Source organism: Castor canadensis, chromosome 8, assembly GCF_047511655.1.
Source record: "Castor canadensis chromosome 8, mCasCan1.hap1v2, whole genome shotgun sequence".
In the NCBI taxonomy this organism is placed as follows: Eukaryota; Metazoa; Chordata; class Mammalia; order Rodentia; family Castoridae; genus Castor; species Castor canadensis.
In genome coordinates, this window is record NC_133393.1 from 56,790,769 (window position 1) to 56,816,758 (window position 25,990).

General features: G+C 37.5%; 1 protein-coding gene across 6 annotated transcripts in view; it reads left to right on the top strand.

Annotated features, from left to right (window-relative positions):
- The window catches only part of Dennd5b (DENN domain containing 5B), a 156,547-nt gene that overhangs the window by 26,978 nt on the left and 103,579 nt on the right, over positions 1-25,990 (top strand). Inside the window, exons 1-2 of one of the 6 annotated variants that reach the window (XM_074083013.1) lie at positions 11,792-14,032; positions 14,127-14,239. The exons of 4 other annotated variants lie outside the window; for them this stretch is intronic. The gene's annotated coding sequence lies outside the window, so the exon portion shown is untranslated. Of the gene's footprint in view, positions 1-11,791; positions 14,240-25,990 lie in introns of those variants that run through there. One more of the 6 variants, XM_074083012.1, reaches the window with a different exon arrangement.

The following is a 25,990-nucleotide window of genomic DNA, read 5'->3' on the forward strand; positions in this document are numbered from 1 at the left end:
CTGATATTGTAAATTCAGGTGGTTAAATGTCAGTCAGATTTAAAAATGGTGAAGTTTTTTGTTTTTAAAACAAAACATGAAGTCTTAGATAAGTCCCCTTTCTTAGAGACAAACAGGCATGTGGAGCAGAAATTATAGGAGCTAGGATATGTTTCTCATTTGCTGCATATGGGTGAGGAAGTGCTTTGCTGTGCTTTAAGTTGTGCTTTTTTTTCTTTTGAGTCTCTGTGGATGTGCCACAGTTGTGTATCTGTGACACAGAGAAGGTGTCTGAGTATAGATCCTTTTTGGTAACTGAACTCTTTTCTTCATCCCTTGCATAGAAGGAGTTCTCTTTTCAAGTTCTTAAACATAACTGGCATTTTCCTATTCCATTTTCTCAACAGGAGCACTCCTTCTGGTTTTAGTACTTTCTTCTATACAGTCCCTGCTAGCTGAGATGAACTCACTAATGTTAGGTCACTTCTTTTTCTTGGTGGGGAAATGGCTGATTGCAGTATTAAATGGGATGGTCAGGATTGGCCTCACTGGGAGGTGATCTTTGAGCAAAGACTTTATTATTTGGGATAATAATCCAGTGAAAAGATGGAGAGGTCCTGGGATGGGGGGGTAAGGGTGCTGTGGTGATTGTCTGGTGAGTTCAACGAACCTTAAGGAACCTTCAGGAGTGAATTAGGGAAAAGAATAGTAAGAGGAGAGGTCAGAAGGGTCACGATAGGCCACATTCTGGGGGGCTTTTTATTGTTGGAAGGACTTTGGTTTTTACTCTAAGAGATATAGGGAGCCATTGCAGGGTTTGAACAGAAAACCTCTGACTTAGTTTTAAAAGAATCATTCTTGCAGCTTTGTTAAGACTAAATTGTATAAAGGTACAGGGGTAGAAGCAGTAAAGATCTGTTAGAAAGCTTTTAGTAATTTAGATAAAGAGATGGTGGCTGCTCAGATTAGATGATAGCAGTAGAGGTAGTGCGGTCAGTTTTCTGGTTACATATTGAATACTGAAACAATAGTTTATTTCCAAATGGTGCACAGAAAGAGAAGAATTGAGGTTTACTGAAGGTTTTGGACCTTGAGGAAGTTGGAAAATGGATCTGCCATGATCTTAAATGGGGAGGACTATCAGTTGCATAAGTGGAGGAGTGTGGTACAGATCAGGAATTTAGTTTTGAACATCCTGGCTTGAGATACCTATTAGATATCCTAGTCAAAAAAGCAGTTAGATGTAGGAGTTTGACATTAAAAGAAAAGACTGAGCTATAGTTACAAATTATGGATGTATTTGAATCTTTCTGTCTAGATAAGATCACTAAGGGAGAGAATATAGGTAGAAAAGAGGAAAATGGGCAGTTCCTGAAGGCTATAATATTAAGACTGTATTGATAAGTACATTTAAAACATTTTAGGGGAAAAAATGACTATTTTCCTGGCCTCACAAAGGGGAATTGATTCACTGTTGTGCAAAATGTGTATTGGCCTTCACCTGTTTTTCATGGAGTAATGGATTCAGAGAGGTTTTAGTAAAATGCCTAATTGTATTTGCATAGGTCTATAGGTATGTTCTGTACCTTGGAAATAAGTCTGTGATACTTAATGCAGGTTATTTGGATCTCAGGTCTTAGAATTTCTTAGGAATTCTAAGAAAAATTTTTTGTTCAGCCTTAGAGTTCTATAGGTTTCCATGGATCAAGAGCTAAAGTTTAGCTTGAGTCCCTGGATTCAGTCACCAGCACCAAAAATAAATAAATACAACATCAAAAGCTAGGAATTAATTTTCTTTTATTGCTGTTCTTTTTGTTGTACTGCAGTAATCTTCAAGGGAAAACTGAGAACTCATATCACTGTGAAGTCACCAATGCAATTCCTTCTTGTTCCAAACTCTTTTCCTTTTCTTTCTTGTACCCAGGATTGAACCCAGGGCTGCACGCATGCTAAGCAAGTACTCTGCTGACTGAGCCATGCCCCCAGCTATTTTGTTTTTATTTTGTTTGTGAGATAGGGTCTGGATAACTTTGCCCAGGCAGGCCTCAAGCTCATGATCCTCCTGCTTCCACCTCCCAAATAGCTGGGATGTACCACCATTACCTGGCCCAGATTTCATTTTTGAATGCATATTGCCAATTTACTTTTCTACCAGTGTTCTTGAAGGGCGATTATTGGTTTTGACTCTTTTTTTAAACCTCCACTGTATATTTTGTTAAGAAAACAGCACCCACTTTCCAGAATCTCTTTATTCTATAAACATTGGATTCTTTTTTTTTTTTTTGAAATGAACAGAAATTTATTAGGTTACAGCTCCTGGAGTCTAGGAAGTTTTAGGTCAAGGTGCCAATAGGTTCCATATCTTTTTTTTTTTTTCATTTTTCTTTTATTATTCATATGTGCATACAAGGCTTGGTTCATTTCTCCCCCCTGCCTCCACCCCCTCCCTTACCACCCACTCCACCCCCTCCCTCTCCCCCACCCCTCAATACCCAGCAGAAACTATTTTGCCCTTATTTCTAATTTTGTTGTACAGAGAGTATAAGCAATAATAGGAAGGAACAAGGGTTTTTGCTGGTTGAGATAAGGATAGCTATACAGGGCATTGACTCACATTGATTTCCTGTGCGTGGGTGTTACCTTCTAGGTTAATTCTTTTTGATCTAACCTTTTCTCTAGTACCTGTTCCCCTTTTCCTACTGGCCTCAGTTGCTTTAAGGTATCTGCTTTAGTTTCTCTGCGTTAAGGGCAACAAATGCTAGCTAGTTTTTTAGGTGTCTTACCTATCCTCATCCCTCCCTTGTGTGCTCTCGCTTTTATCATGTGCTCATAGTCCAGTCCCCTTGTTGTGTTTGCCCTTGATCTAGTGTCCACATATGAGGGAGAACATACGATTTTTGGTCTTTTGGGTCAGGCTAACCTCACTCAGAATGATGTTCTCCAATTCCATCCATTTACCAGCGAATGATAACATTTCTTTCTTCTTCATGGCTGCATAGAATTCCATTGTGTATAGATACCACATTTTCTTAATCCATTCATCAGTGGTGTGGCATCTTAGCTGTTTCCATAACTTGGCTATTGTGAATAGTGCCGCAATAAACATGGGTGTGCAGGTGCCTCTGGAGTAACCTGTGTCACAGTCTTTTGGGTATATCCCCAAGAGTGAAAACAGTGGATTCTTAAAAATACTGTTCTGCAAAGCTTCTGAAGTTCTCAGGCATCATAAAATCCTCAATGAAAATTTAAGAATAACCTTTTATGGACACTCCTGTGACACAAAAAAGTAATAATTTTCTAATGAGTAGTAGAACCATAATTAAAATACTTGTGTTTTAAAATAATTTAAAAATTTTTCCGCTGGTAGAGTAGCTCAAATGGTAGAACACCTGCCTAGCAAGCATGAGACCCTGGGTTCAAACCCTAGTACCACCCCCCAAAAATTAATAAAATAATTGTTAAAAATCTTAATTTTAGGTTTCATTCACAATCCATCCATTCTTCTTTCCTCCCTCCTTCCCTCCCTCCTCTTTTTTTCTTTCTTGTGTTGCTCAGACTAGTCTGGAACTCATAATTCTTCTTTTTTTTATTTTTAAAGTGGGAGAGTTTATTGAGATAAAAAAGTATAAAGTGGGAGAGTAAAGTCCCCAGAGTTGGTAAAGGTGGGAGGTCCAAAGAGAGGGGTGCCCCCTTGTAATCCTTCTGCCTCATTCTCTTTGCCTCATTGATTACTGGCATGCACCACCATTACTGGCTGATTCACAATTTTTCTTTAAAAAATCATGATTCAGCTAGGTGCTGTGTTTCATGCCTATAATCCTAGCTACTCAGGAGGCAGAGATCAGGAGAATCATGGTTGGAGACTAGCTCAGGGAAATGGTTGGCAAGACTTAATACCCACCACAAAACAAGGGCTTGTGGAGTGGCTTAAAGCCTTAAGAGCACCTGCCTAGTAAGCATGAGGCCCTGAGTTCAGACCTCAGTACTGCCAAGAAAAAAAACATCATGATTCTGGGCTGGAGTTGTGGCTCAAGTGGTAGAGCATTTATCTAGCAAGCACAAAGCCCTGAGTTCAAACCACAGTACCTCAAAAAAAAAATCATGATTAGATTAAGGCGGGGAGCAGGGGGGAAACACAGTTTTGTTTTGTTTTTTTAATTTTCTTTTCCGTACCTGGGATTGACTCACAGCTTTGTGCATAAGCAGTCTACTACTTGACCATGCCCTCATCCCTTTTATTTGTATTTTGTTTTTGAGACAGGTACTCTACTTTGCCCAGGCTGACCTCTGCCTCTGCCTCCTGAGTAGCTAGGATTACAGATGTGCACCACACCTGACTAAGGCAGTACCTTTTTAGGATAATCAGAAGACTTGGTTTATCATTGTCAATTGGAGTATGGAGTAGATGGTGCATCTCTTCTTTTTTTTTTTTTTTCCTGTGCTGGGGTTTGAACTCAGGGCCAGAAGCTTACTAGGCAGGCAGGCACTCTTATCACTTGAGTCACTCCATCTCTCATATCTGAACAAAGGTTAGATATTAGAAAATGAGCTTGACTATCAGTATTGGGCTTATTGATTCTATCCTAAAGGCTTGTTTTCAGTTGTGCCCAATAATTTATTCTCTGCAGTAGGAGACTGTGGTACTGACCTTTGAAAAAATACATAACCATTAATTAATTAAATTGGTCCCCTTGAAGGCATGCTTGCTGAATAGGTTCATCCTTTTACTCAAAGAGGGACAAAGTTGATTAATTTATAGATTCTACTCTAGAATATGAGAAAGATATCAGGCTTTGATGAGTTAAAAAAATTACTCTGTGGGTAATTCGTTCACTTGTTAATTGAACTATTTTCAAGTGGGGCATGATAATGCAAGTCTGTAATCTCAGCACTGGGGAGGTGAGTAAGGAGGAGTGCAAGGTCCAGCCAGCTTCCAACATAGAGAGGAGATCCCGTCTCAACACCCCCAAAACAAACAAAAAACACCTGGTTTGAAGAAGGAAATGAAAACCCAAGAAGGATATGGTGAGAGTCCAGTTTTTCAAGAGGCAGTGTGTCACATGAGGACCAAGCACCTGGTCTCAGAGTCTGGCACAATGGATTCTGGTTCTGGTTGGGAGGCCTCAGTTTTTTCAGCTGAGAGGAGTAGACTCAGTCTAAGACTCACAGATTATAAGCATACCAATTACCTGGGTATCATTAAAATGTAGAGATTGGTTCAGAAAGTCTGGGCCTAACCTGGAATTCTTCGGTTCTAACAAGCTCCCGGGTAATACCAGTGCTGCTGGTCCAGGTATCACAATTTGAGCAGCAGGGAAATAGATGTTTCCTTCTAGCATAAAAATCTGATTCTTACTTGATCAGTGCTAGACATCAAGCTTAAAATCTTCAATTTTTCAGTATTTTTAGTACCTTAAGTTTTAAGGAAAGAGGACTGGTGTCTTTACAGCTTTTAAGTTTGCTAACTAGGTCTGGGGATGTAACTTGGTGGTAGGTTAGCATATTTAAAGACCCTGGGTTCGATTCCCAGTACTGCAAAAACAAACCAAAAAAACGTTTAATTTGCTAGCCAGAAATTTTTATCTGACCATTTCTAAGATTTGTTTTAAAATACTCCAGTGACCGTTCCTTCCCATAAAAAGTTAGGAAGAGAATAGACAAAATAAGAACAGTAAAATAAGAATAATTGTTAAAGCCCCATTCGGTAACTTTTTTCACTAGTCCATGGGTCTTACATTTTATTTATGTATATGCATATGCATTTGTATATATATATAAAAATGTATGAATGACAGGGTCTTGCAGTAATCATCTTGCTTTAGCTTCCCAAGTGCTGGGATTGCAGGCATGCACTATGCCTAGCCCTCCATCGGTCTTTTCCATGTAGGGTTACATAATTTTCTTCTTAATCCAGAGTAGTTTTACACTCTGTGCAATAAAAACTTGATTCCCATTAAATGTGTGTTGTGGGAAGAGTAAAAAAACAGAGAAAGAATGTTGCTGAGAAAGCTTTGTTTTTGGTATGGATTTGGGGAAGAGATAAGAAAATGGTTATATAGACTAATACCCTTTTGGGGAAATAATATTTTGATATGGCGTAAACAAATAAGCTCTAATACAAAGCTCACTTATCTAGTCATCATGTGGGCTATATGTATAGTTTCTGGTTTGTGAATATTTTTTTAAATCTCAAATAATGTCAGGTTATTAAAGAAAAAGTAAAACAGTGTGGAAGTACAAACCCCAGCTACACTATTATCACTGTTTCACTGTGCTTTCTTATAGTTATTAATGTTTTTTCTTACCATGTGTTATACATATGTATATTTATGCTCTTTAATCCTGATTTTCTCTGTTTCATTATTATACATTTTTTTTGCCAGTATGGGTTTGAACTCAGGGCTTTGTGCTTGTGAGGAAGATGCTCTACTACCTGAGCCATGCCTTCAATCCTAGTTATTTTAGAGATGGATTCTCAATTCTTGCTTGGACCAGCCCGGATCATTTTATGCTTCCTGCTGTAGCTAGGATGACAGGCACACACTACTGTGCCCAGCTGTTGGTTAAGAATGGGGTCTCACTAACTTTGTCTGGGCTGACTTTGTACCTCAGTCCTCTTGATCTCTACCTACTGATTACATGCATGACTCACAAAACTGGCCAGTGGTTTTCTTTTTGATGTGTGGAAAAAAATTTTTTTTGGCAGTACTGGGGTTTGAACTCAGGGTCTCATGCTTGCTAGGCAGGCACTCTGCCATCTGCCACTTGAGCCACTCCTCCAGCCCTAACGTGTGGAAGTTTTAACTTCGTTGAATTAATATTTTCCTTTTTTTCACCATTGTTATTTTAGTGTAACTTTGTTCATATTCAGAGGTTTGGTAAAATTGTTGATGATATCTTTTAAAATATTTTTATGATTTGACTTTTTAAATGTTTTATATATGTTAAAGTTCCTCATATTAAATAAATGTAAATTATTATCTATTACTATAATTATATTACTTATAATTGTCTTTAGCAATTACAGTTATCTATATTACTAATTATCTTTAATTTTTTTCTTTTTTTATTAGTGTATATTAATTGTATAAAGGGGTTTCATTGTGATATTTCCGTGCATGCATATAATGTTCTTTGATCAAATTCACTCATTTCTATCTTACATAGAGTTGATACAGAGAAAGAAGTCTGGAATTTGTTTTACTGTAAGGTACAGATCTCAGTAGAATTATTTTTTAAAAATCAGCCAAATGTGGTGAAGGCCTCGAATCCCAGCATTTGGGAGGCTGAGGCAGGAGGATTGCCATGTTTGAGGCCAGCCTGTGCTATGTAGTGAGTTTGAGACCAGTTTGGGCTACCATAGTGAGACCCTGTCTCAAAAAAAAACAAAGAAAAGTCAGTCAGATGAGCCAGTCCCTATTTATTGAACAGATAGCAATTTCTCATTGTTTTTGTGATGTTCTTTTTATTATATGCCGAATACTTACACATCTTAGTGTCTTATTTGTGAGCTTTCTCTCTTTTTCTACCAAAGAAATTGTGACTTGTTAAAGTCAGACTTCCATTTGAAATGGCAGAACCAGAACTTGATCTTACATCTTATGGTCCAGTGGTAGCCTTTTCTCTTATTATATAAAGCCATATTCAACTAGTGACACATTTTTCAACATGTCTAAGATGGAACATGTTCTCTTTTACCTCAAACCAGATTTTCTGTCTCTTCCCTTTTTTAAATAAGCTAGACCACAGTCTTATCTAGTTGCTAAAGCCAGAAACCTAGAAGTCATCCTGAATACTTTATGCTTCCCCATATTCCATATCTTAATTTTATCCTTAAGTCCCATTAATTTTTTTCTTGGTGGTACTGACATTTGAACTCAGGGCCTCATGCTTGCTAGGCAAGCACTTTACCACTTGAGTTACTCCCCCAGCCCTAAGTCCTGTCAGTTTCATCTCCTTTATAGATCTCAAATCCATCTATTTCTCTGTGTTGTATCCTGACCTTCCCACTATACTACTGCACAACTGGCTAATTTTCTCCTAGGTCCATTCTGGCTGACCTCCAGTTTGTTCTCCACACTGCAGCTAGAATGGTCTTTTCAAAATTAGGACTGTTTTCTCCCTCTGCCAGGTTTCTTCTATAACACTGAAACCATTGCAAGCTGGATATGGTTTCGCGTTCCTATAATCCCAACCTCAGGAGGCTAAGGCAGGAGGATTGTAAATTGGAGGTCAGCCTGGGCTTCATAGTGAGACTTTCAAAAAATATATAAAAAGAGAGAGAGAGGGGAAAAAAAAAAAAACCACCTCAGTGATTGCCCAATGCTGTCAGATTAAACCCTATTATTCTAAATAATGCCAGCAGGCTCTACTCACCCTTCAAGTGTTGAACCCTGTCCCTCTTCCTCTGTCTTTGCATTCCAGACACTTTGGGCTTATTTTGATTTTGGAATGCTCCCTATCTACTCTTCTTTCTCCTCAGTCTTTGCATAGTTGTTCTTCCAATCCTGTTTCAAGCATCAGAGAAACCTCACTCAGAGAAACCTCTGACATCCTAGAGTAGACCATGCAATCTCTTATTTTAATCAGTGTTAACTGAGCTGTCTCTTTCCTTCCAAGAATTATCTCACTTTATTATATGCATACATTCATAATTGTAATCCTTTGATGAATGTCAGTCTTCTTCCCAAACTGTAAACTACAAAAGAGCAGGCATCTATTATTTTATCCTCTATTGTATTTTGAGTACTCAGCACAGTGAGTGACTCCACACATATTGTGAAGGAAATATTTCTCTGTCATATCTGGGTGAATACCATGTCCACAAATGAGTAGTCTAGAAGTAACTTTCTATTCAGATTTATTTTTAGGCCAGTTCCAGGTTGGCTGTCACAGTGAGTAGAATGGAGATATGAGATCACTTTCTGCTGGAGAGAGTAGGGCATTTGCAGGGTGCATCCAGTACTTGAGTGAGTTTTGAACTGAATGAGATTTTTAAATTCATCCTGGAGAGAATGTAATCTGTGTATTAACTATAGCTCCAAGAGGCTCTTTAGTTCAGACCTGTGATAGTTCTGCTGCCGGGAAACAGGACTTCTAAGGCTCTTCTTGCGGAAGTTATGCTGTTGAATCAAACCTCAGGGTAAAAACTGTGGGGATTTATGTACATACTACACTGCATATATGAATATACTAGTAGGTTTTTTTCTTTTTCTGATGTAACTAAGGTTTGAACAGTGCCTTGTGCTTGCTAGGGCAGCACTCTACCACTCGACATACACCCCGTAGCCCCCATACTACCAGATTTATTGGGGGGTTTTTGGTTCTTTTTTTTTTTTTTTGAGACAATCTGTGTAGTCTAGGCTGGCCTGGAACTTGTGATCCCGCTGCATCAATCTCTCAAGTGCTGGGATTACAGGAGTGTACCTGCATGTCTGGATTTGATGCTGGTAGTTCTTGTCACTCCAAGGAGTTTTATCTCAGAAAAAAAAAAAAGATTAAATGAGTTACATAAACAAGTGCTGCAAAGTTTGCATGGCACATAGCAAGAATATAAATGGTATTGTGTGCTGAAGAGAATTTGAATCAACTTTTATGTCTAATGTTAAATGTATTAAGAACTTTTTAATTTGGGAAAGGTTTTGGGGGTTTTTTTGTACTAGGGTTTGAACTCAGGGCTTTGTGCTTGCTTTACCACTTGAACCATGTTCTCAGCCCTATTTCAGGAAAGGATGAATTTCTTTTAATACTGCATAAACTGAACTGAGTTGAAAATAATGATTTAGCTTGTTTCTCCCTCTCCTTCCCTTTTGTGTTTACAACCTTCCTTAGTTTTACCCATTCCTACTAGAACAGAGGGAATTATCTAATCTCACTGGGAACTTTGGAGGCAGTAACTTAAACTCAAGGTCCTAGTTTGGGTTCCTCTAAGGTTTAAAGCTTTCAAGAGAAAATGTTATTATTCTATTAAGGAAATTTTTTGGAGCCTGTTCTCAGTAGGGAATTCATCATGTCTAAACATGTCTTGAATTTGACAAATTCCCTTATTTTCAGTATGATTGCTTTGGGGGGCTGGGTAGAGGAACTGGGGTTTGAACTTGGGGCTTTCAGCTTATAAAACAGGCACTCTACCACCTGAACCACTGTCCATTTTGCTCTGGTTATTTTTAGAGATGGAGTCTTGTGAACTATTTGCCTGAACTGGCATTGAACCGTGATCCTCCCAATCTCAGCCTCCCAAATATCTAGGATTACAGGTGTGAGCCACTGGCATGCAGCTAATGTGATTGTTTTTAAAGGGTGAGAAAATGTGTATTTTATTTTTTAAATTCACTATTTTTTTTCAAATTTTGATACATTCAATTTGTGATTTATTTTGGTTTTCATCATTCAATGGGTATTTGTGTTTTTTTCTATTATAGATAATGCTCCTATGAACATTTCTGTACTGGCTTTTGCATGTACATGTGTTTTCAGTAACACGTGTTATTGAAATTGCTGAGAATAAAATTGCTGGGTCAGTGTATTTTAAGTAGCTGAGAAATTAGCATATGATGTTCCAAAGCATGTATAATTACATATAAATGCATGTTATATTTTCATTTATCTGTACCATTTTACATTCCCACTGGGGATTCCAGTTTCTCTACATCCTAGTTGACATGTGTTAATGTCTAGTCTCTTTTAGGCTTGCTAGTGGATGTGAAATGATGGATGTGGTTTGGATTTGCATTTATCTGATGGCTGATTATGTTGAGCATCTTTTTTATGTGCTTATTGGCCATTTGTATGTCTTCTCCTGAAGTACTGAATTTTAATAGATGAAGAAAGGGTAAGGGAAAGTGATAAGAGAATGGGAGAAAAGACCTAAGAAATGGTGAGAGAATCAGTAAAACTAGAAAATAGGGTCCCCAGAGGAAGGAAGTAAGAGAAGACAATGGAAAACTATGTCTGTAAGTCTATTCTTTGATGTGTCAAGTCACATTGTCCTTTTTTATCTCAAACTTACATTGCTCAGATTTCAAGGGTATTCTTCTTTTATAAATTTCAAAAGTGTTGTGTCTAGCTCATTTAATTGATTCATTCAGCCTTAAGTAAATAATTATTGAGGGCCTACTTTATTCCAGGCATTCCAGGCCCAGTTAGGTCAAATCACTGAGCAAAAACCAGACCAGGTCCTTGATTTTCATGGTGTTTATATCCTAGTGGGGATGATTTTGTATAAGTAAAAACCATACACAAACTTTATTGAAGCATTTCAGTATTTGATAAATAAGTCCAGGTCTATTTTGTTTGTGCTGCCAGTGATTTTATTGGCTTGGGCCATAGCCCCATTCAGTTTTCACCTTTTTAGACTTATTTTAATCTTTAATCACCGCCTTCCCCATCAACAGCCTATTATCTATCCTTCCTGCCATTCCTGTGTTTTCTTCTCTTTTCCCTCCTCCCTCCCTCCCTCCCTCCCTTCCTCTGTCACTTCCTCCCTCCCTTCCTTCCTTCCTTTCTTTCTTCCTTCCTCCCTCCCTCCCTCCCTCCTCCCTACCTACCTACTAGAGTTTGAACTCAGGGCTTCGAGCTTGCTAGCCAGGAACTCTACCACTTGAGCCACTTCTTTTCTGTAGTTGAAGTCTTTTTTCCCACTGTTGTCCTTATCTTAATAAAAAGTCAAACTATAAAGAAAAGTTGCATGCTTATTTAAAACATACTCTCTTATATACATGTATATGCTTCTATCAGTCTTTTTTTTTTTTTTTGGACCAAAGCTTTTTCTTTCAATAACTATCTGCCAGCTAATTTTTTTTTGTAGTCTTCCTTACAAAAACCCCACCAATAATTAATCATCTATAATTTTTAGTTTGTTTCTTTGGAGAGAGATGTGCAAAATCTTTCTAGGTTTTTATTATTTCCTACCCTAATTGTTAGTCTTCTACATCAAGTTAGACGGAAGTTTTATTATTTTAGCGGCTTACCTATATACATAATAAGTTTCATTTTCATGCAGATTACAGTTCTTATATCATATTTCATAGGTTTATTTAAAGTTAATTAAGTTATACATTTGTTATCATGTGCAACTGCATAAAGAGGTTGGAATTGACTCTTGGCAAACAAAAAAAATTCAAGTAGAGGAAGCAGAACTGCTATTGGACCTGAGCATTTGGCCTCCTGTGACATACCAGCCATTGTGTTTCACAGAGATGATATATAGTGCATGTTGTTGGTTAAAGAGAAATTGGTTAGGAAAGCTTCTATATATCCCAGTTTAAATGCACTTTCACTGTGTTCTCTGAGCACACTTTAGATGCCTCTTTTATAACATTTATTTCACTAGTCTAATTGCTGTTTTCTTTTTCTTTTTTTCTCCTTTCGGTACTGAGGATTGAACCCAGAGCCTCACACATACTAAGCACATGCTCTATGATTGAGCTACATCCTCAATCACTAGTCTAATCATTTACTTGTTTATCTTCCTCATGGAATTTTCAGTCTTTGAGGACAGGAACATATTCTTATTTTTGTTATATTCCTAGTTCCTAGTACATATATACTTGACATGTAATTTTATGTTTACTTTATAATCCTATTCCATGATGAGGCTGTCAAACATGAAAAAGTTTAGTATGCCTTCTTTTTAAGTACTGAGGTTTGAACTTGCTTGCTAGGCAGGTGCTTTACCATTTGAGCCATTCCACCAGCCCTTTTGGCATTGGTTACTTTTGAGATAGGGTCTTGCTTTATGCCTGGAAGGGACTGGACCACAATCCTATTTGTACTTCCCCATGTAGTTAGGATGATAGATATGCACCAGCATGCTCAGCTTTTATCTGTTGAGAAGAGGTCTCTTGAACTTTTTTGCCCTGGAAACATGATCTACCTACCCAAGTAGCTAGGATTGTAGGCATGAGCCACCAAACCCAGCCATCATTTGGAATCTTTTGTTTTCCTTCTTTAGTTCAACAAAATGTCTCAATAGTCATCCATCCTGTGTTTTGTTTTTTTTTTTTCTCTCTCTCTCCTTTTATAAGTGTATATTAATGGTACAAAGGGGTTTCATTGACCACACATGATGATTCAAGCCTGTAATTCTAGGTGCTTGGGAGGCAGAGATTAGGAGGATCATGATTCAGGGCCAGCCTGGGGGTAGGAAAAAGTTCAGGAGGCCCCATCTCAATCAGTGTCTGGGCATGGGTGGTGCATGCCTGTCATCCCAACTACCCAGGAGTATTTTGGGCATAAAGCGAGACCCAGTCTCAAAATCAACCAGTGTTGGGCTGGCAGAGTGGGTCAAGTGGTAGAGTACCTCCCTAGCAAGCATGAGGCCCTGAATTCAAACCCCAGTACCACCCAAAAAACAAAAACAAAATAAACAATGTACAGATGGTTGGCAGAGTGACTCAGGTAGTAGATTGCCTACCTAGCAAGTGCGAGATCCTGAGTTCTGACCCCAGTACTGCAAAAAAAAGGGGAGGGGGGTAATTGTAATGTTTCCATACATGCATGTAATGTACTTTTATCAAATTCACCATGGTTCATGTTGGTTTATTCTTTTTTATTGCTGAATTGTATTGAATGAACATACTATAATGCACATATCCATTTGCTGATTAGTGAATATTTGGGTTGTTTCCAGTTTTCTGCTATTGTAAATAAAATTGCTATTCCTGTGCAGATTGTTTTTAGTATGGGAATTGTAGTTGTCATGTACATGTTTAACTTAATAAGAAGTTGCCTAGCAATTTTCTGAAGTGGTTTTACCATTTTACATTCCTGCTATGACTTTCTCAAAAAGAAAAAAAATCAGCTGAGTAATTTTAATTTATAGATGTTATATTAGGGTTCATTTCCATTAATAAGTTAGAAAGAATGTTAGAATACACTTTATTGATGAGCAAAATGAGCTTCGTCACATCCAAATAGTTAAGTGTTCTGACATTATAATCTGTTCTTTTAGAGCCCATCACAGCAGTCTTAAAATTCAAGATCTATTCCTGGGTAGCATTATGGAACCAAGTGTATCATGCACACACAAGTGAAGGAAAACATAATAACCTTGGTAATCCTGCAACATTTCACTTGTCATTACTTTTTCTTTTCATTTTAAAAATGAAAGCTAAATTAAAATAATATAAACTTTTTATTTGAACCAGGGTCTTGTTATGTTGCCTTGGCTGTAAGCTTCATTCCTTCCCCTTAAGAAAAGAGTGATATTTAAATGGTCTTGTCATTGATGCTTTCCTGGGATGAAATAAGAGCTGAAGAGGTAAGTAAGTTGAAAGAGTTAAAGATTTTTTTTTTTTTTTTTTTGAGAGACAAGGTTTTGCTGTGTTGCCATGGCTGGCCTAAAATTCATTATCCTCCTGTTTAGCCACCCAAGTAGCTGCAGTTATAGGTAAGCCCCACTGTGGCTGGCTAAAGATTTCTTTTTTTTTTTTTAATTGCCCTGTCTTTCCTCACACATCTATATCAGTTTCAAGAATTGCCATCTCACTTGACCTAAACATGTGTAGAGGGAGAAAAAGAGAGGAGACATCTGTGAGAAAGAGTCTTTCCAAAAGAACTGATCATTTCAACATCCATCTTGATGATTAGGATGGAATAGAATGAAATAGAAGCAAGAAAATTAAAGGGAAAAATGACTTCCTTAGAAAGTAGTACCACAATGATTATTTTAAATAAGATGATGCTGATGATTATAGAACATAATGTTAACAATCTTACTAGTTTAAAGTTTCTAACTGTTCACAACCTCTTTGATATTTTCCTCACTTAAGAAGTCAGGTTCTGGGTTGGGAATGTAATTCAGTGGTAGAGCACCTGCCTAGCGTGCTTGAAACCGTGGGTTCAGTCCCCAGCACAACAAAGAAAGAAACTAGGATCTTCCCAACTCCCAGAAGAGGGTATATGCATTTAGGACTGCACAATACAGCAAATGCAGTTCCCAATATGGCCATGTTTTCCTAAATTTTCTGAAGGTAATTTACTCTGATTTTAGCCTTACTTTACTGCACAATGTGATACCGATTCTATAAATGGGAATTTAGAGGAATGAATCTAACTTTTAAATAGGGGAAACTTTGAGAATGTAACACTGAACTAGTAGCAGATGTTTGCTGAATGGCAGGGATTGAGGAAAGGATGTTTTAAACTGAAGGAAAAAACATTTGTAAGGGCAGAAAGGGGTGAGAATATAACAGCAAGTAATTTCCTGCAGCTAATCTAGAAGAGAAGAGGAAGAAGGGTAGTAACTAGAATTTAAGAGGAAATCTGAGGCCAAATGTAAGTTTTATATTACAAGCTAAGGGATTTGGATTTTTATTCACCCATAAAGAGTTGAATAAGGATTTTATGAAGAGAATTATAATGATGAGACTAGCATATAAAGAAGATCATTTGGGTGGCAGAAGGGAGACTGGTAGACAAGTGACTAGGTAGGAGTCTGGAATAATCTGGATAAGAGTTGAGTACCTACACATGGGGAGGGAGAGGAAACTGACACCATATGTGGTTACTTAAATGGAGAAAGAGTAGCAGGAGAAAGCAAGTCTCCTTTACTAAGTGAGTGATGGGCTTGAATGGTGGTAGTCTTTACTGACATAGGACATATAGGAATAGATAAGCCATTAACAAAGCCCCACATATTTCTTGTTTTTGTAGGGATCCTTATAGGATACCCTGATAAAAATTGCAGGTGATTTTTAGATTTAACTAGAAAATATTCACTGATTTTTTGATGAACATTTTACCTAAACCTGTACAATTTAATCTATAAAAATAAGTGTTGCTAGAATTTTTTACACTAAAGTGAGTAACACTGGCATATCCTGTAGAATATGCACTGGAATTCTAAAGCTTTATCTCTGAACTTAGTATACATCACATTAATAGAACCTACCCTTTTGTCTTTGATGGTTATTTTATTCCCCCTTGTTATTTTTTATATCCAGGGGATCCCCTATGATGAATTGGAAGGGAACTTAACTTCAGTGATCTAAGGCTGTGCGGCTCAGTATGGGAGCCATTTAGCCTCATATGGCTGTTGAGCACTTGAAACTTGCCTGGTCTAGACTGAGGAGTGCGTGGGTGTAAAATACCACATTTCAGAGACTTAATCTCTCACTTAATAGTTTTGCATATTGTTTCTATGTTGAAATAATATTTTGGATATACTGGATTAAGCATTCATTTTTCATGTTTCTTTTTTACTACTTTAAAAATGTGACTGCTAGGAAAATTTAAGTTCCATATATGCCTCACAATATATTTCTGTTTTCTTCTTTGTTGTCTAAATTTATTTCAGCCTGATTATCTGCTTTTATGCTAGCTGTTTGATTAGCAAGTGTTTCATATGAATTCACCTCAGTGTCTAGAAACTACAGTAACAAAATGTTTTTCTGTAGTTTGGAAACAATGTTAAAAAGCTGTATAGGACTGTTATTGTTGATTTTATTAGTAAGAGCCTCAGCACAGAATATCTGCAAGAAATTGGTCAGATAATGTCATAATTCATTTTGAATTACATAAGTAAGATAATGTTTATATACACTTGTACAAATAATTTCTACAATTAGTTCCCCACCAAAATTTGTGAAAATCCTTTTCTTTCTTTTGCAGCAGTGGGGTTGAATTCAGGGCCTCATGCTTGTGAGGTAGGCACTCTGCTGCTTAAGCCAAGATCCACATCCCTCCCCTTTTTTCTCTGATTATTTTTGAGATAAGGTATTGCTTTTTACTCAGGCTGGCCTAGATCTCTATTCTCCTGTTTTAGGCTTCCTGCCATAGTTGGGACTATAGACACATACCACCAGGTCCAGCTGTTGGTTGAGATGGGGTCTTGCAAACTATTTGCCCAGGCTGGCTTCAAACTGTGATCCTATCTTAGCCTCCCAGGTAGCTAGGATTGCAGGTGTGAGCCACTGGCACTTTGCTGAAAAACATTTTTTGAGTCTTCTCATGTTTGAACTCTAAAAAAAGTTTTTTGCAGTATTCAATTTGACAAAGGCCAAGAAATGTCTACATAGGTCACAAGCACATCTAGCAATAGGAGTGGCTTACATGTCAGAAAGGCTTTCCTAATTGGTACAGGGTTTCTTTTTAGAGTGATGAAAGGGTTCTAAAATTCGATAGTGCTGATGGTTGCATATTTCAGTGAATACTCTAAAAATCACTGACTTGTGTACTTCAAAAGGGCACGTGTAGCTGGGCACCAGCAGCTCATGCCTGGAATCCTAGCTACTTGGGAGACTGAGATTGGGAGAACCTTGATTCGAGGGTAGGCAGGATAAATCATTTGTAAAACTGTATCTACAAAATAACTGGAGTAAAATGGACTGGAGGTGTGGCTCAAGTGATAGAGCAACCACTTTGCAAGTGCAGAGCATTGAGTTCAAACCTCAGTCCCACCAAAAATTTTTAAAAAATAAAAATGGGACATAAAAGGATATGTGGAATGTATCTCAAAGCTGTTGTGGAAAAAACTGAGTTTGCACGTGCATGTCTGTTGCAGTTACTGACTTACTAGTCATTTAATGAAAATTGTGTGAGCAAATGCACAATACGCAACCATGTGTTTAAGAATTACTGTGATCAGACAGGAATGAACTGTGCTTTTTGACTTCTGTAGTAGCCCCCACAGAACTAGTTGTATGTTAGGGAAACATGGTGGCCTTTTTCTGTGAGTACTTGTGAAGTTCCTAAACAATGCATATGAAGCTAAATGGGATTGAAAGATTGACTGAATATTTTATCTTCATTCAAGTACAGAAGGGACATGATACATTGGAAGGTATAGACTGAGTCCAGCAGGTGAGTAGGATTAAAAAACACCCAATTTCGATCTTTTGATGTTAAGGAATTTAGCCTTTACCAGGGTTTTTAGACAGAGTTGTTTACATATTCTGTGGATCTTGTTAGGCTTGCATTCTCTTTCTCACACTTGAGATTCATCCTGTATAAAAGAATGCCTAAAGTCATGCGTTGTTTTTAATGTCAGAATGTAGCTAATCATGCGAATTTCTTTCTTTCCCATTTGCGGTTACCATCTGAAGTAAGTAACATTTCCTGGCTAGTCACCAAGTACCGAGAAAGAAAGAAATACAGTTAATTTGGTGCATCTCTTTTCTCTAATACTCCCTTTCCAAGTCATTTCCACAGGAGAAATGCCAAAGCACAAGAAGAGAAGCTGGGCTCCAGTTTTACTGTCATGACCAAAACTCTTTGCATAGATTTTAACACAGCTGCTGCATTTGTCTTCATCTCTCCGGAACACCCTTGTTACTGAGGCCTTACTTGCGGCAACCTTTCTGACACAGGTTTAATGCTGATTATTCCCAAAACAATGCCAGGGCAGGGCTCCCTGCCAGGATAAAGAATGAACAAAATTGGTTTGCACACAGACCAGCTGCAGTTGCCACAGCTAAATGTTTACCAAGATGATGTTAAATTAGCACAGCATGAAGCAAAAAAAAAAAAAAATAGTAATAGTAACAATTATAGTACAGTTTTTAAAGAGAGAAAAAAAGAAAACTAGTTTAGTAGTTGGTCATGATGCAGTGAGTGAGAAATTTGGGTGATGTACGTCATTTTGAGATGGGAAGGTAATATACAGTACTAAAGGCTTGATAAAAAGTCACGTGAAGCCAGGCACTACTTGAGAGGCTGAGATCGGGAGAATCACCATTCTAGACCTGTCAGCCCAGCTACTGTGGAAGCATAAATAGGAGGATTGCATTCCAGGAAGGCCTGGGCAGAAAGGGCTGGAGGTATAGCTCAAAGGGTAGAGCGTCTGCCTAGCAAGTGTAAAGCTCTGAGTTCAAATTCTAGAACCTCAAAAAAAAAGGTCATGTGAAAGATTTGTTTACTAGTAATTCTGGCAAAGATGGTATTTGAATCGTGCGTTAAAGCTCACAGATTACACTTGAGAAACATCACTTGGCCTGTATGTATTGAGTGTGTGCCTCATGCTTAGCCCTGGGCCTGCATAAGGATGCAGGGTGGACATTTAATAGAGGAGGACACCATCTTTGTGTTTCTGAAGACTTCTAAATTCAAGCCACAGCTTAGACCTTAGAGCTTAACCTTAGACCACAGAACTGAGCATTGGTGTTCTCTTAAAGAGATTATGTAATCTCTTAAAGATTAGTCAAGCCTAACATTTTATGAATTATTCATTTATACAGTGTTATCTTCTAAACTATGTGAATCAGATTTTATGTGTTTCTAAAGCTATCTCTGATAGAGGAGCTTCCAGAAGTGAGGAAGTAAGAGTAATCGTGTAATTAGAGCACTTGCACCTAAGAGGTTTCTGCTTCACAAAGCTTAAGTTTATGAGGCTCCTTTGCTCTCTCTCTCTCTGCACTGTTCCCATTGTGGAGCTTGACCACAGATCCTCTCTTAGGAACCCCATGCTTCTAACCCAACAGTGCAAGGCTGAGTTGAGGGAAGGCGGGTCCCCCTATATTCCTGCAGGAGCAGAGTAAATACCCAAGGGTATGGAGGAAAGATATAAGAAAGAAAAGGGAAAAATACAGAGAAGATAATGTGAAACAGAAAGGTACAGTAAAGGATTGCTCTATTGTGACACTCCCTGACATCTCTGACTTCGTAGACTACCAGAGCCTTAGTGCTTCACATCCCAGCTGATCATGAGCTCTGGATTCAAAAGTTTCTGAACTTTGGTCTCTGTCCCTCTCTCCCTTCTGACCTTCTCTGATCCCCATATTGGATCATTAAAAGCACCTTTACTAATTTGGGATAGAGAGATAAAACTCAAGCATCTTATAACATTGTTCTTGTGGGAAGTGAATTCTTTCCCATTTTACAGACTGTTAGCTTTGTGTTGGTGTGATAAAAATACCCAAGAAAGCCAACTTAAAGGAGGTAAGGTTTATTTTGGCTCATAGTTTCAAAGGTTTCAGTCCATGGTCTGTTGGCTTCATTGCTTTGGGCCTAAAATGAGGCAGAGTATCAGCTGTGGGTGCATATGGTGAGGAGGATGTTCACTTCTTAGTGGTCAGGAAGCAAAAGGGAGAGAGCAAGCAACTGTTGACAAGATGTACCCTTCAGTGGCACATCCCAGTGACCTGTTTGCTCCAACTAGTCTCTACCTCCTAATAGCCATCAGGCTAAAAACTGGATTAACCCATTGATGAGGTTGGAGCCCTTATAATCCAATCACCTCTCAATAGAGCCACCAGCTGAGGACCAAGCCTTCAACACATGAGTGTGTGGGGGAATATTCCAGTTACAAACTGTAACACAGATCAATCTCTGAATGACCATTATTAAAGCTATGACTATTAAACTGAAGTTTGTGTGGTTTTAGAGAGGTTCTTCTTTTGTCAGTTTATATTTTTATGCACATCTGACTCAGTATTGTACTATACTTTTCACTGCCCCACTCTTCAGCTAAGATTGTTTTGCCTATGTCTCAAGACAAAGACAACAACAGCTAATACAGAATTAGGACATGAGCAGCATAGTCAGTGTTAACTACTCATCCATTACATGGGTAATCTGTACACCTAGTTTTCACACCCATAAATCTTTGTGAAAAATAAGTGTTTTTTTTAAGACAAAGTCAAAGCAATCCCATATTCTTTTGAGTAGCCCATGTAAAAAATTAGTCATTTACTCTTAGTTCATCTATAGCACTTTGTGGGGCATGGGGATCTAGTAGTGAACAAGATACAATCTCTACCCTCAAAGAGCCAAAGGTTTTTCAGATAAAATGACTATAAGCTTAGATCCGAAGGGTGGCAAAGAATTTTCAGGTGAGATGGGGGAAATACTGGAAGAAATATTGCAGCAAACAGAACAACACATGTAAAGGCTAACTAAGTTGAAATATAGCACATTTGGTGAACAACTCGTAATTGCATGGTTCAACTACAAAGTGCAAAAGATATGAAAAAGCCTGCAGGAAGGATTAAGACACAAACAGATCATGAAAAATTTTGAAACCATGTTAAGGAATTTAATATTTGCTCTTAGGATGACGAGGAACCGTTGAAGGGTTTTGAATGGGAGTAATATCAAATGTGTATTTAGAAAGATTTCTTAGCTGCCTTAGGGAGTAGGATTCATTGGGAAGCAAGCCTGAGGGTAGGTAGGACAGTGATGACATTTATAATAATTCACGAGAGATGACATTGGTTGGACTAGAGCAGTGGCAGTAGTGATGGAGAGCTTGGACAGAATTTTTAAACTGGTGGTAAAATCAGTAAGATGAAATGAACAATAATTAGATGTTGGGAGTAATTGGTACCTAATTGTAGATTTGTGTTAGTGAGGTTTTTTGGGGGGTTTTTTCTAGTGAAAAATCAATAAGGGTAAATGCAGAACTAACCCTGTAAGTCAAGAATACTGTTATGCATGCTTGCTGTCATGCTCACTTTTTTTCAAAAAGTATTTTCATAACATTTGGAGGAAGTTTTCAAAAATAACCTTTATAGCAGCTGGTGGCCCATGCCTGTAGTTTCAGCACTTGAGAAGCTGAGGTAAGAAGCTCACTTTAGAACAGGAGTTAGAGACCATCCTCTGTAACATAGTGAGATCCTGTCTTTAAAAACAAAAACTAAAAAACCTTTTGTAATATTTACTATTGTATGACACAGAAATTCACTCGTTGCCATTTTCCTTCCTGGAAAACACAAAAAGACTTAAGTAGCTTACCCACAATCATATATAACTTAGTCATATATATTTATGCTCTGGAAATGGAAAAGCTATGATTCATTCTCCACATGATGAGACTATTCAACTATCTTTATCCCAGAAAACACTTTGTTTGCTAGGAGGGATTTCTTTCATTCTAGCTTATTTTCCTCAGCTTCTTGTAAGAAAAGGGAGAGTTGAGTAAATGCCACTTTTTGACTGGTGAGGCTTGGTATCATTAACTGGCCCAGGGAATAGAGGAAGAGATTGTCTAGGAAATATATAAGGGTTGAGTTTTGAGCCTGTGGTAGAGGTTTCCAGTAGGCACTGGGGTAAGGGTAGCTGAACTAACTATAGATCACCTCTGCTTGGGATCTCACCAGTCTGCTGCTTCTACTGTACTGGGCTTCGGGAGTACAGGTCCTTTTTTTTACCTCACTGATTTCTTTACATCCTTACAGCTGAGAAGAGTAAGGCTTCATAAGGCACTTAGAGATAACAGAAGAAAATCATAAGTAGAAAATATTTGTGACTGCTTTCATTTGCACCTAGAACCACCTGGTCTTTTGGAGCCCTTTACAGAGTTCATTGTTCTTCAAATAATAGAATTGCCTTTTTGCTGGAAGCAAAATGTGCCCACCCCCGCATGGTAGCAATTCTTTTTTCTCTCATCAGTTAGGAAAGTCATTAAGTACATTTGGACTGTCTGTGGTCTGGGCTTAAGGAAATGAGATCCAGAGAGAAGAAAGTTTCTTCTTTATACCAGTCTAAGCGCCATCTTTCACAGTTTCCTTTCATGTCATATAATGTCTTTTCCCAAAATTGTTAACAACAAGAATGGTCACCTCCTTCAGGGGAGACAATACTCTTTACCCATACTCTATGGACCCAGATGGACAACAATCTCAGAATACATTTCTCCAGCAAAGGAATTAAGATGAGCTCAGACTACAGCAGGGAGGTTCTTAGAATGATGATTATGATGAAAGAGTTTATAGGGAATAAGAGTCAAGTGTCAAATACTGTAGAAAAGTCAAAAAGAGTAAAAGCTGAAAAGAAATAGTATTCAGAATTTTTTTCTTTCTTTAGATTTTTAAGTTAAGGAGCCGTTGACACAGAATGGTAGACATGTGACTTCTGATGGAAACACAGTCACACCTATGAAGTAGTCTTGCCCCTCCCCCAAAAGAAACAGCAACAAAAAAATTAAACCTCAAACTAATCAAGGATCTAAATCAATACTGTCTAATAGAGCTTTTTGTTGTGTTAAACTTTCGATTATCCACTGTCCAGTATGGTAGTTACCAGAAGTATAGTTAATGCATCTGTATATTTTAAACTTTATATAATTAAAATTTAAGTTTTGATAAGTACACAGTAATAGTTCCTTTACTGAACAATGCATCCTTCTATTATAGTGTCAGGTTTTAGGGAATACAGAGACAGAGGAGCATGTTAGGGCTGTAGTGGGGATGCAATCATGAAATTCCAAACAAGGGGAAAAGAGAGGTGGAAGGAAAACCCTAAGATTAAGAGAGACTCAAGCATACCAACAAACCATAATATATGAACTTCATTTGAATCGTGATGCAAACTGTTACCAAAAAACTTATGACATTTATGAGATAACTGAAAATTGAATAACTAAATATTTGATATTAGGGAATTATTGCTTATTTTTTGAGTGTCATAATGATGTGGAAGAGAGAGGAAATTATCTTTTTTCTTTTTTTTTTTTGGTGGGGACTGGGGTTTGATCTCAGTCACTCTGTTCCTTGAGCCACAACTCCAGTTCCCAAGTCCTTATCTTTTAGAAAGTCATATTAAAAGCCAGTTTTGTGGTCATGCCTGTAATCCCAGAACTAAGGATGCGTAGGCAGGAGAATCATGAGTTTGAGACCAGCTTGAGTTACATAGGGAGACCTGCTGCAAAAAATAAAAAGACTTTGAGATGTTTACTTCCTGTTGTCTGAAGCCAGGCTTACACACTGAACTTATCATTAATGACCTATTTTCTTTTGGTGTTAAGAGCATTTTAAAGGGTTTTGTTGTTGTTTTGTTTGAAAGTCTCCCTGTTGAATCAATTTGGGTTATAATATACTTGTGCATAGAAGCAGTGCTAGGAATCGGTCTGTATAGCTATCCTTAACTAGCAAAAATGCTATGTCTGTCTTGTTATTGCTTATGTCTTCTCTTCAACAAAATTGGAGAAAAGGGCAGAACAGGTTCTGCCTGGAAATGAGAGGGGTCAGGGCGAGAAGGAGGGAGCGGGCCTCAGACTCTTGAATCCCACTTAAAATTGTTTTGTTTTTTTTTTTTAACCATGCATAATAGTTGTATGGGGGGTTAGTTTTCTTTTGAGCACAGACAGTAGTAGATTAGTACAATGAACTCCCATATGCCTTTTTTACCTTTCAAACATTAACTCATGGTCAACCATCTTTCTTCTACATTCCATTCTCCCCCATATTATTTTGAAGAAGATCCTGAACATCCATCTTGCTTTATTTGCAATACAGTTAGCCCACCTTATCTGTAGATTTATTACACATGGTTTTGACCAAGCATTGTAAAAAGAAAAAGTAATAAACCAAAAGAAATTGCAAAAAAAAAATATTTTGAAATTTTAAATTCCCATACACATTATACAGCTCAGTGGATCAGAGAAGCTCTCAGTCCTGGATTACCATCATTTGTGTTGAAATCATGGGATCTCTGAGTATTCCTGTCCTTGATTCTGTGAAAATAGAGTTTGCCTTCCAAACAGCAAATGTTGCCCCCAAGACAGTATAAAATTGAACATGCTAACTTGAAGTGGTTAAGTGAAAATCTGAGGTCGATTGAAGGCAGCGTGTCTTTAGCAGAAGTTGGGCTGTGTGATGGGGAATGAATACAGCATCCGCAGCACAGCACTGAGCTCTGTGCATCCAAGCATGCGTGGTGTTTTCTCAGTGGTGGGTTCCTTGGAACCAGATAGCTACGAATACCAAGAGACCACTGTACTTAAATATATATCTGTAAAAGATAAGACCTGTTTGTTTATATTACTCTATTAATAGTTATTGAACATTAAATTGTTAAATAATTCCTTAATATCATTAGATTTCTATTTAATATTCAAATTCTCATTTATCTCAATTTACAGTTTACATCTAAGTAACTAAACATGACAATTCTATGAGTAAACCAAGTTATATAATGCATTTTATGTGCATCAACAAAGTCATTTAATATAAAACAAATACTATATAAAGTTATTAATTATAAAAAGGATTACCAGAGCTCTGTGAAAATTATGAGGTAAGATAACCATAATTTGTTAAATTGACAAATAACCTTTTTGTAAAGATTTGGAATGTAAAGGGAAAGTTTGGGTTTTTTGTTTTTTTTTTTGAGATGAGGTCTTGGTATGTAACTCAAACTGGCCTCAAACTCGTGTTCCCCCACCTCCATCTCCCAAGTATTGGATTTATAGTGTGCACCACCATGTTTGGCTGTCGTAATGGGAAAAAATGCAATATGGGGTAAAGTTGCTTGTGTTGAGTTTGACCTACATTGCAACTATATTTGTACACAAAGCTTACAAAATCAGCAGCTAATATGTCTGTAAAAATATTCTTGATGGCTTTTCTCCAAAGATTAAAACAGAGGCACTATAAACTACATCTCGTGTTGCCCCTGCACGTTGAGAACTGAGGAATATGTGGAGTGGTAGCACAGTGGCAGAATGCTTGTCTAGCATGCTCTTGCTCTAGGTTCAGTCCTCAGTACCAAGATGCTAGCTGTGAAATCTGGGATTCAAAGCAAATAATTAGGCTGGGGATACGGCTGGATAGTACAAGTGCTTGCCTAGAATGCACAAGGTCCTCTGTTTGATCCCCAACTCTACCAAAAAAAAAAAAAATTCTGATCATATATCACCATGATGGATAAGATATACCCAACACAAATTACTAAAGAAATAAATAATAGCTTTCTAATGAAAACAGATATTTTTATTCCTTCAATTATATTTCAGTTTATATTTATATAATAAAGGTTTTGAAATGAATCATTTTCACAGCTGCCAATATTTTAAATAAGTCTTACAAATCCTGAAGTATCTATATAATTCTTAGCTAAGCATACAATTTCCATTCATCTATCCATTTACTTAGCAAACCTATGTTATGTGCCAGGCACAGTATTAAATAGGTGTTGATGATGTAAGTATGGATAATGTTGAAGAGCTTAAAGTCTAAAGGAGGATATAGAATTTAACAGTTTAATGCAGTATAAGTAGATAGCAATATGTGTAGCAAATTAGGACAATTTTACAAAGTTAACATTTGTTTCCTTTTTTTTTTTTTAAAGACATTGT